The sequence below is a fragment of the Oryza glaberrima genome, chromosome 6 (genome assembly GCF_000147395.1).
Source record: "Oryza glaberrima chromosome 6, OglaRS2, whole genome shotgun sequence".
Classification (NCBI taxonomy): domain Eukaryota; kingdom Viridiplantae; phylum Streptophyta; class Magnoliopsida; order Poales; family Poaceae; genus Oryza; species Oryza glaberrima.
The window spans coordinates 14,704,032-14,717,963 of record NC_068331.1 but is presented as its reverse complement, the minus strand read 5'-3'; the positions used below and the strand labels follow the sequence as shown (position 1 = coordinate 14,717,963).

Sequence of the window (13,932 nt, the reverse complement as noted above, 5' to 3'; positions counted from 1 at the left end):
AGATATTGAATTCAGAATAGATCTGATACCCGGAACAACTCCGATCCATAAGAGACCTTACAGAATGGCAGCCAATGAGTTGGCAGAAGTCAAAAGGCAAGTCGACGATTTGCTTCAAAAGGGATACATCAGACCGAGTTCATCTCCATGGGGAGCTCCAGTTATTTTTGTGGAAAAGAAAGATCATACCCAGAGGATGTGTGTGGACTATCGTGCATTAAATGATGTGACTATCAAGAATAAGTACCCGCTGCCCAGAATTGATGACTTGTTTGATCAGCTTAAAGGTGCCACCGTTTTCTCCAAGATAGATCTTCGATCAGGGTATCACCAGTTGAGGATTAAAGAAGAGGATATACCTAAGACGGCTTTTACCACTAGGTATGGATTGTTCGAATGTACTGTTATGTCTTTTGGACTTACCAATGCCCCCGCTTTCTTCATGAACTTAATGAATAAGGTGTTTATGGAATACCTAGACGAGTTCGTGGTGGTCTTTATTGATGACATTCTTATCTACTCCCAAACAAAAGAAGAGCATGAAGAACATCTTCGTCTTGCACTAGAGAAGCTGCGAGAACATCAGTTGTATGCCAAGTTTAGCAAATGTGAATTTTGGTTGTCTGAAGTAAAGTTCCTTGGTCACGTCATATCAGCCGGAGGAGTTGCCGTTGATCCTAGTAATGTGGAATCCGTAACCAACTGGAAACAACCAAAGACAGTTTCAGAGATTCGCAGTTTCCTGGGTCTTGCAGGTTATTACCGGAGGTTCATAGAGAATTTCTCCAAGATTGCTAAGCCCATGACACGACTGCTTCAGAAGGATGTAAAGTACAAGTGGTCAGAAGAATGTGAGCAGAGTTTTCAAGAGCTGAAGAATCGCTTAACATCAGCTCCTATTTTAATTTTACCTGATCCAAAGAAGGGTTTTCAGGTGTATTGCGATGCATCTAAGCTTGGCTTAGGTTGTGTTCTGATGCAAGATGGGAAGGTGGTTGCCTATGCATCTCGTCAGTTACGCCCGCATGAGAAGAACTACCCTACTCATGATCTTGAGTTGGCTGCAGTGGTTCATGCATTGAAAATTTGGCGTCATTATCTTTTCGGTACTCGTACAGAGGTGTACACCGATCACAAGAGTTTAAAGTATATCTTCACTCAGCCAGATCTGAACATGAGACAACGGAGGTGGTTGGAATTAATTAAGGATTATGACATGGGAATTCATTATCACCCGGGAAAGGCTAATGTTGTAGCAGATGCTCTTAGCAGGAAAGGTTATTGCAATGCTACGGAAGGACGACAGTTGCCATTGGAGTTATGCAAGGAATTTGAAAGATTAAATTTGGGAATTGTTAGTAGAGGTTTTGTTGCAGCCTTAGAAGCAAAGCCTACTCTAATTGATCAAGTTAGAGAAGCTCAAATTAATGACCCCGATATTCAAGAAATTAAGAAGAATATGAGAAGAGGAAAAGCTATCGGTTTCTTGGAAGATGAGCAAGGAACTGTATGGTTGGGCGAGAGAATCTGCGTCCCAGACAACAAAGGTTTAAAAGATGCAATCCTGAAGGAAGCTCATGATACTTTGTACTCCATTCACCCTGGTAGTACCAAGATGTACCAGGATCTCAAGGAAAGATTTTGGTGGGCAAGTATGAAGCGTGAAATCGCAGAATACGTAGCAGTATGTGATGTTTGTCAGCGAGTCAAGGCAGAACATCAGAAGCCCGCAGGTTTGCTGCAGCCTTTGAAGATTCCTGAATGGAAGTGGGAGGAAATCGGTATGGATTTCATCACTGGTCTACCCAGAACATCATCAGGCCACGACTCTATTTGGGTGATAGTCGACAGACTTACCAAAGTGGCTCATTTCATTCCAGTAAAGACAACATATTCCGGAAGTCGGTTGGCGGAATTGTATATGGCAAGGATTGTGTGCTTGCATGGTGTCCCTAAGAAAATAGTGTCTGATCGAGGTAGTCAGTTTACTTCACAGTTTTGGAAGAAGCTTCAAGAAGAGATGGGTTCTAAGCTGAACTTTAGCACTGCTTATCATCCGCAGACAGACGGACAAACCGAAAGGGTAAATCAGATTTTGGAGGACATGTTGAGAGCTTGTGCTTTAGACTTCGGTGGAAGTTGGGATAAGAATTTACCTTATGCAGAATTCTCGTACAATAACAGTTATCAAGCTAGTCTTCAGATGGCTCCTTACGAAGCGCTGTATGGTCGGAAGTGCCGCACTCCGCTTTTGTGGGATCAAACGGGAGAACGTCAGGTTTTTGGGACTGATATCCTAAGGGAAGCAGAAGAAAAGGTAAAAATCATTCAAGAAAGATTGCGTGTGGCCCAGTCCCGTCATAAGAGTTATGCCGACAGTCGTCGTAGAGATCTAAGTTTTGATGAAGGAGATTATGTGTACCTTCGTGTCACGCCTCTTCGAGGAGTTCATCGCTTCCACACTAAAGGAAAATTGGCACCGCGTTTCGTGGGACCTTACAAGATTGTCAGTAGAAGAGGAGAGGTCGCTTATCAGTTGGAGTTACCTCAATCTCTAACAGGAGTCCATAATGTGTTCCATGTGTCGCAATTGAAAAAGTGTTTAAGGGTACCAACCGAAGAAGCTAATCTTGAACAGATAGAAGTCCAAGAGGATCTGACTTATATTGAGAAACCGATCCGTATCTTGGAAACAGATGAGAGAAGAACCAGGAATCGAGTGATCCGTTTTTGTAAAGTTCAATGGAGTAATCACTCGGAAGAAGAATCAACTTGGGAACGAGAAGATGAATTGAAGTCAGCTCATCCGCATCTGTTCGCTAGTTCTTCCGAATCTCGAGGACGAGATTCTGTTTAAGGGGGGTAGGTTTGTCACACCCTAAAAATTTCAAATATATAAATTGTTGTTTAATTGGAATTATTAGAATTGATTTTAAAAGCCTAGAAGAGAAGATCTAATTTTAAATAATAAATTCCAATATAAAATGGGGCTAGATAAAATTTTATTAAATACTTTGCTTAATTCTATAATTTCTAGATTTTTCTGGGATTTATTTGAGCTAAGGAAGTATTTTTAATAAATGGAATTGCATTTCATGAATAATTTAAATGGAAAAAGGTTTTTAAAAAGTCTCTTTTGGCTTTGGGCCGAAAGTCGGCCCAAAACCTTTTCTCTCTCCTCCTCGGCCCAAGTCGGCCCAGTCCGCAGCGTCGCTCGCGCGCGCGTTCGCCCGCTGACAGGTGGGGCCCACCTGTCAGACTCGTCGTCTTCCTCGCGCCGCCGCCGCCCGAAACCCTAGCGCCGCGCCGCCGCCGTCTCTTTCCAAATCCGGCCGATCCTTTCCGTTTCCGGTGAAATCAATAGAGGGGAAATGATCTTCTCGATCTCCTCTACCTTTTCCCTTTTGGAACTTCGGCTAAAATCGTTTGGAAAGCGGAGGATTCGATCTCGAATCGGATCGGTCTCTCTCCTCCGAACCCTAGACTTTCCTTCTCGTCGCCGGCCGCCGTGGGCCTTCGCCGCCGTGTTCTTGCCCCTATAAAAGGATCCCCGGTGTCTCCGCTACCCGTCGCCCCCCTCGCCTTCGCCTCTCGTCGTCCGTAGAGCCCTAGCGCCGTGAGTCCTCGCGCCGCCGTCGTCGCCGCCGCTCCAGCCGTGCGCCGCCGTCGCTCCAGTCGTCGCCGTCGCTCGGGAAGGCTGCCGTCGTGGTCGCCGTCGCGTCGTCGTCCTCGTCAGCCCCTTCGCCGTCGCTGTCGACCGCCGGAACATCGTCGCCGTCGTCAAGCCGGAGGTCGCCGCCGTTTCTTCCTCGTCGCCGACGTCGTCCGGTCATCGTCCGCCGTCGCTTTGGTCGCCGGTGAGTTCGCCGTGCCGACCGCTACCCGTAGGTGCTCTCCGTTCGCGCCGCCACGCCGTCGTTCGCCGGCGAGCTCGCGCGGTTCGGTCGCCGCCGGTGGTGACGTCATCGCCGACGTCACCGATGCCGTCCGCTGTGGTCCGGCCGTGGACCGGTCGATCTCGGCCGTTCGTTTTGAATGAATCGATCTCGGCCGTCCGTTCTCGTGAACCGTCGCCGTGCACCCGGTCCACCGCTAACCCTAGCCGCTGACGCAATAAATCCTCTTTTCCTTTTCAAAAATAATTCATTATTGCGTCATAATTCAATTAAAATCCATATAAGTGTTTTAATCCGATTTAATCTTTAAAAATTCATAACTAATTCATCTTAGCTCGGATTTAGTTGGTTCAAGTCCCTAAATTTTTCTAAAATTGAGATCTACATGTTAAAAATATCCACATGTACTGTTCATACTTGTTTATGTGCTGTTTTGGTGTTTTGCTCTTTTCTGTTTAGATTCCGACGTTTCCGGAGAGTCCGTTTTCGCAGGAGAAGAATTTGAAGAGTTCCAAGGCCAGCAAGGCAAGTCACACAGATCCCAAACAACCCCTTTGAGCATGTTGATCCCATTTAAAGCTATTGTTTCTATTCAACTATTGCATTTATTTTCGAATGTCATTGGGTGGAATTAACCTATTGTTTGTTATAGCCCTTTAGTTCTTGATTACTTTATTCCTTGATACCTTGGGTTCTTATAAATTGACTAGTTGAGCTTTATACATTGGTTCAGCTAGATATTAGATGTGATTGCTTAGCCATGCTTAGAAACATTAGCACACTATTGGGATAACTTATGACTCCTTATTATTCAATGATGGCTTAATGATAACTCATGATGGTTAATCATGATTGGTTAATTAATTAATTTGCCTACTAAAACCTGTTAATGGTGGGTTGTGAGCACATGGTTTTGATGGTCGTGCTCATGACAATTAAGGACCGGTTCACGAGTTTCGGTTGTGAAACATTAACCGTGCCAACCACAAGCCAGCGTGGGCAACGGCTTTACCTTTTGTATAGCATAGTTCATTGCGGGGCACCAGACTGAGAAGTGGCGGAGATAAGCCCACGGGGGTCGCTGGGGAGTCCATGCCTTGTTTATGAGGGGGTGATTATGATCCAGGAACGGTGCGCTGTGGTGGATTGTGTTGTGCGAGGGGTACTGTCACAGCTCCTTTCTGAGGTACCGTGGTGGTATCAAGGCGCATGGTGACATGTCGTGGGGCTGTGTCTTGTGGGTACAGTGGTACACCTCTGGTCAGAGTAAAGCTATTCGAATAGCCGTGCCCGCGGTTATGGGCGGGTTTAACAATGTCTTTCGTGATTAGACTCATACCTCTCATCATAATAAAAGATACTATGACTGGTAATAATTTGATTAGCTCCTGGTTTGGAATGGTATATTCCTGGTTTGGAGATAGAACTGTGCAGCCGGGATTGGTTGTTCAGAATGGTTGGGCCTATGCAACAGGGTATGTTGTATAGCGTTGGAATAATATTGTTTAATTATTACTCAACTGTTTTACTAAATTCTGAAATGTTTATTAAATGCTGTTTATGCAAATGAAACCCTATTATGCCATCCTTTGTTATCCTGTGCACTTGCATATTTGCTGCGTGGCTTGCTGAGTATGTCATATACTCACCTTGCAATCATTCATCAGAGGAGGAGTTCTACAGTGATGCTGATGGTGTGGAGGATTAGGTGTAGCCCTGGTCAAGCTGCCTGTGGAGTGGAATCGTCTGCGCCGTTTATCTTATTTTCCGCTGCTTAGATCTTTATTGATTGAGAGGAACTATCTACCTCTGTAATGACATTTTATTCGCTTATTAATTAGAGTAATAATTGTACTCTATTATCAATTTGTTATTGTGTGCCTCGGCTGATTCCTGGACGAGGGTTCGCGCACATGTAAGCGTTTGGAATTTTGGATAGAAATTCCGGGCGTGACATGGTTGCACTGTATACGGAATGAACTGACATTGAGTGAAGTCCTTAGGTCGGTTCGGGCACACTCTCCCCCTATCGGTACACAACTAATCACCATATGTGCACCACTTGAGGCCCAAACCTAAAATCCATGTTTTCCACCATTTTATTTATCAAAATCACAAGTATTAAAGTTCTGTCCAGATTAATTAAAAATCAATTTTCATGTTTGTAATGAGCCCATAATGACAAGGAAGACCATTCTAAGCATGGCTAAGCTTTATAGTAACCTAGTGTCACCAAAACTCATATATAAAGTGGTATAGCCATATTGTTCCTAAGGTTAGGAATGAGGAATATGGATATATGTGGAGTTAAGGTGATAATGCAAATAATAGGAGTTTATCTAACAAGTTTAACAAAATTTTAATTTATTAGTGTACAATCGACATGCAAGATTTGCAAACATTTTCAATAACCTCCAAAACATAGGTTCAAAGTGATCAAAGAGAGGGAGGTGGGACTTGCCTTGAATCAGGAAAATGTCAGCACCTAAATCACTTCTTCACCGATTAAGCAATCATCTATACAAAGTACACGTTATGCAATTAAACACCGAAATATGCGAAAAATCCAAAATGTTCTAAAATGCATGATTTGAGCACAGCGAATAGGTACTGGTCTAAAATGAATTTAGGTGAAAGAATTTCTATTTTATCTCATTTTATTTGGGAGTTATGAATTTTAGAAGTTTCGTCGGTATAGTGTAGGATTTACTTAGGTACTATTGTGAAATGCTGTTGTAAGGTGATTCTTATTAAGTTTATGTTTGCTGGGGTAAAGATATGTGTTTTCTAAGACTAACACATTTGGTTTCATAATTTTTAGAGTTAATATGAATTATTTATATATTTTACAAGTTTTAACGTGTTCTAGGCATATAGTCCCTATGTGTACATAGCTTTGGAGATTTAGGTCCAGAACTTGCTCTAACTTGCTAGTGTTGTATAAAATGAGTATTTTAGTTAACTAATCTAATCTTAGTTTATAAAATTTTAGTGTTCAGATTACTTTACTTCACATTTTATAAGCTAGGGGATGTTCTATGTTAGAAACTTAACATATCAATCTAGAGATTATTATATGAGTTAAGGATACTAAGTTTTGGTGGAAGGGGATGGATCTATGCCTTCACTGGTTCAACAAGTTTTATTTGGATTTATTTGGAGCTACCATGCATATATATACTTTTTCATATGTATTGTTTAACCACTACTATGTGTTTAGTACCTATTCTACCAAATTAAGGTTCAGAGCTATGGTCTGTAAAGAGGGTGCTATAATTCACTCTACTAGGTTGAAGTATATTACTTGCTGGTTCTATAGAAAATTTGGTTCACTTCACTTAGACTATAGATGAATTTTCTACAAATGTTACAATTTAAGGTATGCTCCATGTTGCTTATTCCTTACTTAAATACTTAGGGGTTTTCATTATACTGTAAGTATGTCTTTTTATTTTATAACATTGAAGTGCACAACTCTATGATTCTACTGAATTTGGGTTTGAAGTTCAGCTTATGTAAAACTAGTCATTTTAAAGGTAATAGTTTTAGAGGCATTCGATGTATAGTATGTATACTATTTCATTTTGCTTTATAGGAGAACATAAGTTGGTGGATCTGTAGAAACTGAGTTTGCTCCAAAATGAGTTGAAATGAATTTTGTATGCATTTTATAAGTTTGTGCATGCTTTATGTGTGATTTAACTTGGATAAATTTTAGAGGCTAAATTTGTACTGTGAGTGCAAGTTTTTATTCCATAACACTAAAGTTCACAATTTGATGAGTTCACAGAAATTTGTATCATCTTAAAATGAGCTATATTTAATTTTATATGGATTTTACAAGTTTTAGGTACTTTTCTTTTATAATTTCAGATTTTTGTTTCCAAGGGGTCCACTGTCAGTGAAATATCAATATACAAAAAGATCCCTGAGGTTTCTAAGAATCAACCCGCAGACCTAGGCTCATATGTCAGTGAGTTGAAAAGTTGCGCATTAAACCTTCTAGTTGTTTAAATTCTCGAAACAAGGTCCCTGACTTCTTTTCTCACGCACAGAGGCAGAACAGCCATGGCTGAGCTCAATCTCGAGCTCACCGGCGACAAACAATGGCTCGTTTGGGGGTGCGACCAAAATACAAAATGAAGATCATGTTATTGCGATTCCATTCCTCTACTTTTCTCGGTCATTGGACATCGGAGTAACACCGGCGGCGAGTCCGAAAGGAGGATGTTTTCGGGTGGTGATGCATGTGCTTCTACAATCATGTATTGGTTAATTGGGTGCATGCATGTATGTTCTATAGGCTGAAGGGTGCTCACCGAGATGCTAGACATGGCTGGGGTAGCTAGGTTGATGACGGCGGCTCGTGTAACGGCTCGGCTGCGGCAAGAACCTCCGGGTGAACGGCGATGGCTCAATCAGCTCCAAGAAATATCATGCAGGTGTGTCCATGAGGTTAGTGAGGCCCCAGGGATGCTACTGATGCATGGAATTGGGTTGGTACTCACCGGAGGGGGTGGATTCGGCAACGACGACGGTGACCAGAGGTGGAGAAGACGGTGGACGATCTCCACACTCGTAGCATCATCCTTCGAGATTCTTGAGGGAAAATGGAGAGGAGGTCGAGGCGAAGACGCTGGCGCGACAGCTTGGCCCGGCTTGGTCCAGATAAGCGGGAACGGCGATGATGTCGCTGCGGCGGTGCACAGAGCGCGCTCTAGAGCGACCATGACATGGCGGCGTTCCCGCTGCTGTAGAAGATGAAATGGAATGGGATCAAAACCAAAGTTGTTCGGCATGGTGAGATGAGAATGGAACGAGTATGAGTTAGAGATGAAGAGGGCTCGACGACGGTTGGCGATGTCCCTCTCCTTGGCGGCCGGCGACGAAAGAGAGGTGGAGAGGGAGAGCTGGAGCTTCCTCCCTCGGTTGGATCGGCACTGGGATGGTGGGTGAAGAATGGCGACACAGTTGGGTGGAGGTGAAGCCTCGGTTCGGCGCTGCCACGTCGAGGCCACGCGGCGTACACAGCCGGCGCCAATCTCTCTCTCTCTCGGCTGTCTCTGGTCGGCTGGAAGATTTGCACAGGGTGAGGACGAGCCAGAGTGGCTGCCAAGTGGGTCCAGGTCGTGGCAAACTAAGCTAGGGTGAGAGGGTTGGGCAGAAACTTGGGTGAACAAAAGGTTTGAATGATTTTCAGGATTATTTCTCTCTCCCACTTTAGTAATTCAATTATTTAATTTGTGGGTAGAATAATTTAGTGTGGATTTTTCTGAAGGTAGATGAAGATACCTAGATTCCATTTTCTTTGGTTGCACTCAAAAATTATGGATAGATTACTCACAGAAATTAGAGGAATATGGGTTCTTTGGAAACTAGTTCGAATTTTTAGGAGACCAAAACAGAGAAGATAAATTCTGGAAAAATTATTTTTATTCATGATAAATGACCTAGTATTTGAATAAATTTTTTTACTTATACACTTTTATGCAGTTAAATGCACTTTTAGACAAAGTATGGTTTTAGCCGATTAAGAACTACAGTTAATCTAGTTTTTATTAGTTTGACTGATTTATCTGAGGTACCAAATTTAGTTATTAAATTATACCAAAATTAAAGTGAGTCGTATGTGTTGAGTAGAGCCTACATGAATTTTCCCATGATTTTATCTTGCATGAATTATTTTAGATAATTCGCAGGACTTATGTCTTATATGTGTTTCCCTTTCCTAAATGCATGTAAATGTTTATAAAAGTTATATTTGGACTCTCATTAACCTGAGGTGATGTTGATATGTTAGAATTACAGTTTACCTTACACATGTCATAAGCTCCTTCCCTATTTATGCATAAGTTTACTTTAGTATTGAATTAAGAGAATGCTTATAGAGATGATTAAGATAGAATATACCCTATATGATATAATTTATTTGTTCACTTTCATGTTCATGACATGTCTTCAGATGGATGTCCAAATTAGTTTTGTGAGGCTTGACATTAGCCATGTTGATATATTTTAAGGTGTATGGTTTCTATGTATTATTTTCCATTAGTTAGCACTAGGCCCTAATGGTTTAGTTGTTTGTCTAGATTGCAATTATATTCATGAGACCTATTATGAAATGCAAATCGAAAATCCAAATGCATACGAAGGACTCAAGTCAAAATATGATTTATGCGAGTATGCATGCTTTCACTTGGGTTGCATCCAAGTCCTAGGTTAAAGATGAAATGGTTTTAATTTGTTCTCAAATTTTATTCATGCATGAGTTGGATCAACTTCACCTAGGTTTAAAATGGAAATTTTTGGTTTACAAAATTGAAGAACTTCCTTTTCAACTAGTTTTGATGGAAATTCCTTAATCCTAGAATTCAGGTATGTTAGAGCCAAACTCCCGCTCGCAGCGATGTCGACTTCCGCCAGCCCGTCTACCGCACCATCAGCCGAGTATGCAGAGGTACGTGCCCATCGGCTAGACTTTCTTCTCTATGCAGTAAATCAGTTTTTCGTTGTCTCATCTTGTTTTCTTCTTCTCTATTCTTTTTTGCACTTGTAGCATCTTTCCAATCTGGTTGCGATTCCCAGCCTATCTCATGAGCACCAGTACTTCCTTGGTCCAATCGGCAACTCCGACCCTACTGAGTTCATTATCGGTTGTAATGGTCAAAGGAATACCAAAGCGGTATATTATATGCTCTTGAACAAATTGTATAGCATCCCCTGAATCAACCTTCTTCAAAGGAATCGCCTTTACCCACTTGGTAAATGTTGGTATTTCTTACGATCACAGATAAATCCGCAAGCGCACGGAATACCGCTGTAGCACTTCACCTTCGGGTGACCCCTAAAGGATATCGAACTCAGGGAACGTTTGTAATCTACCTAAGACTAAGACGATCCAAGGACAACAACTGATGATAGGTAGGCTAGGCTAGAGAGGTCTTTCTATCGTTTTAATTATCTACGCTAAGCAAGGTAATTCCCTATTTGCTGCTTCGGGAACCGACCCCTGCTGGTCTGCCAGCGTGGTTCCGGCTATAGCTTTATGATGTATCCGAACGTGGAGGATTACTGGGACGGGATTCAGGGCTGTCACCACCTGCCGCCTACCTCTGACAAATCCGTGGGATACACAACAAACAAAAGTAATCTCTAACCTAGACACCACACCTAAGTTATTAATTACTACTCTAATACTTACGCAGGAACTTCCTTCTCTATACGGAGTCCTACTACTAGAGCACTTAGTATAAATATTAAACAATGCACCTGCAAAGATGGAAATATATCTTACTCATACTAAATAATTAAATAACATAAGAAAGGAGCACGAATGCTTACTTTATAGAAGAAGTTCTCCAAACCCGGAGCAGAGTGTACCGACAGCTCCGGTACTCCTCCCGAATTTCTCCTAAGAAGCTACACTCGTCGAGGTAGAAGTCGGATGAGTGCCAAACTTCCGGGCACTACTCCAGAGCTTCCCCTCACTCTCTACCTTATTCTAATGTACAAAAGATACAATAGAGCCTCTTGTAATTCAGCTCAAAGTTGTGTGTTGGAAATGAGAGTGAGCTCCTCCTTTTATAGGCAGGTATGACGGTTACAGCCTATGCGAAATGACCAAACTACCCCGGAACCGCCATTAGGAATAAATCATGGCCATCCACATCAAATTTGGTGATCAACGGCCACCAAAAGGGTTCGGCCGAACTGGAGGTTCGGCCGAAACCCAGGACGGCTCCGTTCGGCCCGTTTTTCGTTGTGGACACTAATTTTTTGGCCCTCAGCCCGTTGGCATGATAGTTGGGCCCATTTGGAGTTGTTTAATTGACTTATGGGGCCTCCAATTCATGTAAATGTGTCCTGAATGCGCGGAGGTGCAGTTTGTCGCTTGACGGATGTGTTTTCTTCTCAAAATACCTACATACACATATTTCACCAACACTAGTGGAAATGATTAGTAATAATACATACCACTAAGTTGGATACCATATTTTATTTCATGATTTGCTGGTATTGACGGTCAGATATTATGATTTAAGGACCGTCAACAGTAAAGTAATCGATTGCCACCAATATAAACTTGTGTCCCTTGCTTGAGAGTGGATTAATCGTACCGATCATATCAATTCCTCAATCTCTGAATGGCCATCGCTTGATGATAGGGTTCATAGCCAACGCTGGTGCCCTCTGAATTGCTCCAAACTTATGACAATCCTAACATCCTTTGTAATATCTAAAACAGTCTTCCAACATTGTCGGGCAAAAATATCCTGCACGCAGAAGCAGCCACTTCATCTTATGAGCCGATTGATGAGTACCACAAATTCCTTCATGTACCTCGCCTATCGCAACCTTGGCTTGATCAGCACTCAGATATTTAAGCTACACCCCATCAATCGTCCGATAATACAGCTCATCATCCAATAAGGTATACTTCAAAGCTTTATAGCTCAATTTCCGAGAAGCCGATTGAGATGGATTTTGCAAATATTGAAAAACATCATATCTCCAATCATCGGCTGTGATCACAGCTACCTCCACCTCAACGTCCTTCAACATCGGCTTGTATCCTGATGCCCCTTGAGCCAAACCATTAGCTTCAACATTTTGCTCCCGAGACACATGCTTTAGAGTTACTAACAGAAAACTATCCATTAGCTCCCGGCACTTCTCATTGTAGATCATCAATATATCATTTTTGCATTCATATTCCCCTGCCAATTGACTGATCACCAATATCGGCTTCAACTTCCTTAAGCAACTGCAACCCCTTGAGAACCACTTCATATTCAGCTTGATTGTTAGTTGCATAGGGTTTAATAGTATAGGCAAACTCGAAACTTGCCCCCCGAGGGGAAATTATAACGAAGCCGATACCACAACCATGAGTGCATACTGATCCATCAAAAAATAAAGTCCAAGGCAAAATTTTGACCTAGCCGATTGAGTCATCACGGTAATCTACAATACAATCGGGTATGGCTCGTCCCTTAATCGCCTTCGGTGATTCATACCGAAGATCAAATTCCGTCAAAGCAAATATCCACTTTCCAACCCTTCCTTTCAAAATCGGAGCCGATAGCATGTATTTAACCACATCGGCTTTGCATATCACAGTGCATTCATTGGACAATAGATATTGCCTTAACTTTGTGCAAGAGAAATATAAGCACAAACACAACTTTTCCACAAGAGATTACCTTGTCTCTACATCCAAGAGCCTGCGGCTAAAATAAAATACAGCTCTCTTCTTCCCCTCAAGCTCCTGAATCAAAACTGAGCCGATTGACTTCTCATCGGCTGAAAGATATAATCTGAAAGGAATTCCCTTATGTGGAGGGATTAAAACTGGAGGAGAACTAAGATATTCTTTAATATTATGCAAAGCCCTCTGCTGTTCTGCCCCCCAGGTGAATTCTTGATCGGCCTTCAACCTCAACAAAATTAGAGATAAACCTTCTAACAAAATTTATCTTGCCAATCAACTCCTGCAACTTCTTCTTGTCCTCCGGAGGTTGAATCTTCTTAATCACATTAATACTCCTTTGAGTCACCTCAATCCCCCTCTCATGAACAAGAAATCCCAAAAACTGACAAGCCGATACGCCAAAAGCACACTTTGTCAGATTCATCTTCAGGCCATATTTCCTGGTTCTCTCAAAAACTTTCCTCAAATCCGCTATGTGGTTCTCTATTTCCTTTGACTTAATGACCACGTCATCAATATAGACTTCAACCAACCAGCTGATTAGATCGTGGAATATATAATTCATGGCCCTTTGATATGTAGCTCCAGCGCTCTTTAAGCCAAAAGTCATCACAACCCACTCAAATAAGCCGATTGCACCAAGACATCTAAAAGCTGTCTTATGAATGTCTTCTTCTGCCATAAAAATCTGATTGTAACCTGCTGTCACGACCGGAATTAACCTTATGGGCATTCCATACGTGCGTGTATTATTCCTTGTCCCAGGAGGCAAGGTACACCAAGAGTTGATACAATTCAGAGTTTAACACGCGGAAGTGTAAATAG

The 13,932-nt window shown here is 42.2% G+C and overlaps 1 pseudogene; it reads right to left on the bottom strand.

Annotated features, from left to right (window-relative positions):
* Positions 1 to 6,381: 6,381 nt before the first annotated feature.
* LOC127776931 (uncharacterized) lies at positions 6,382 to 12,554 on the bottom strand (annotated as a pseudogene).
* Between the last annotated feature and the right edge of the window lie 1,378 nt (positions 12,555 to 13,932).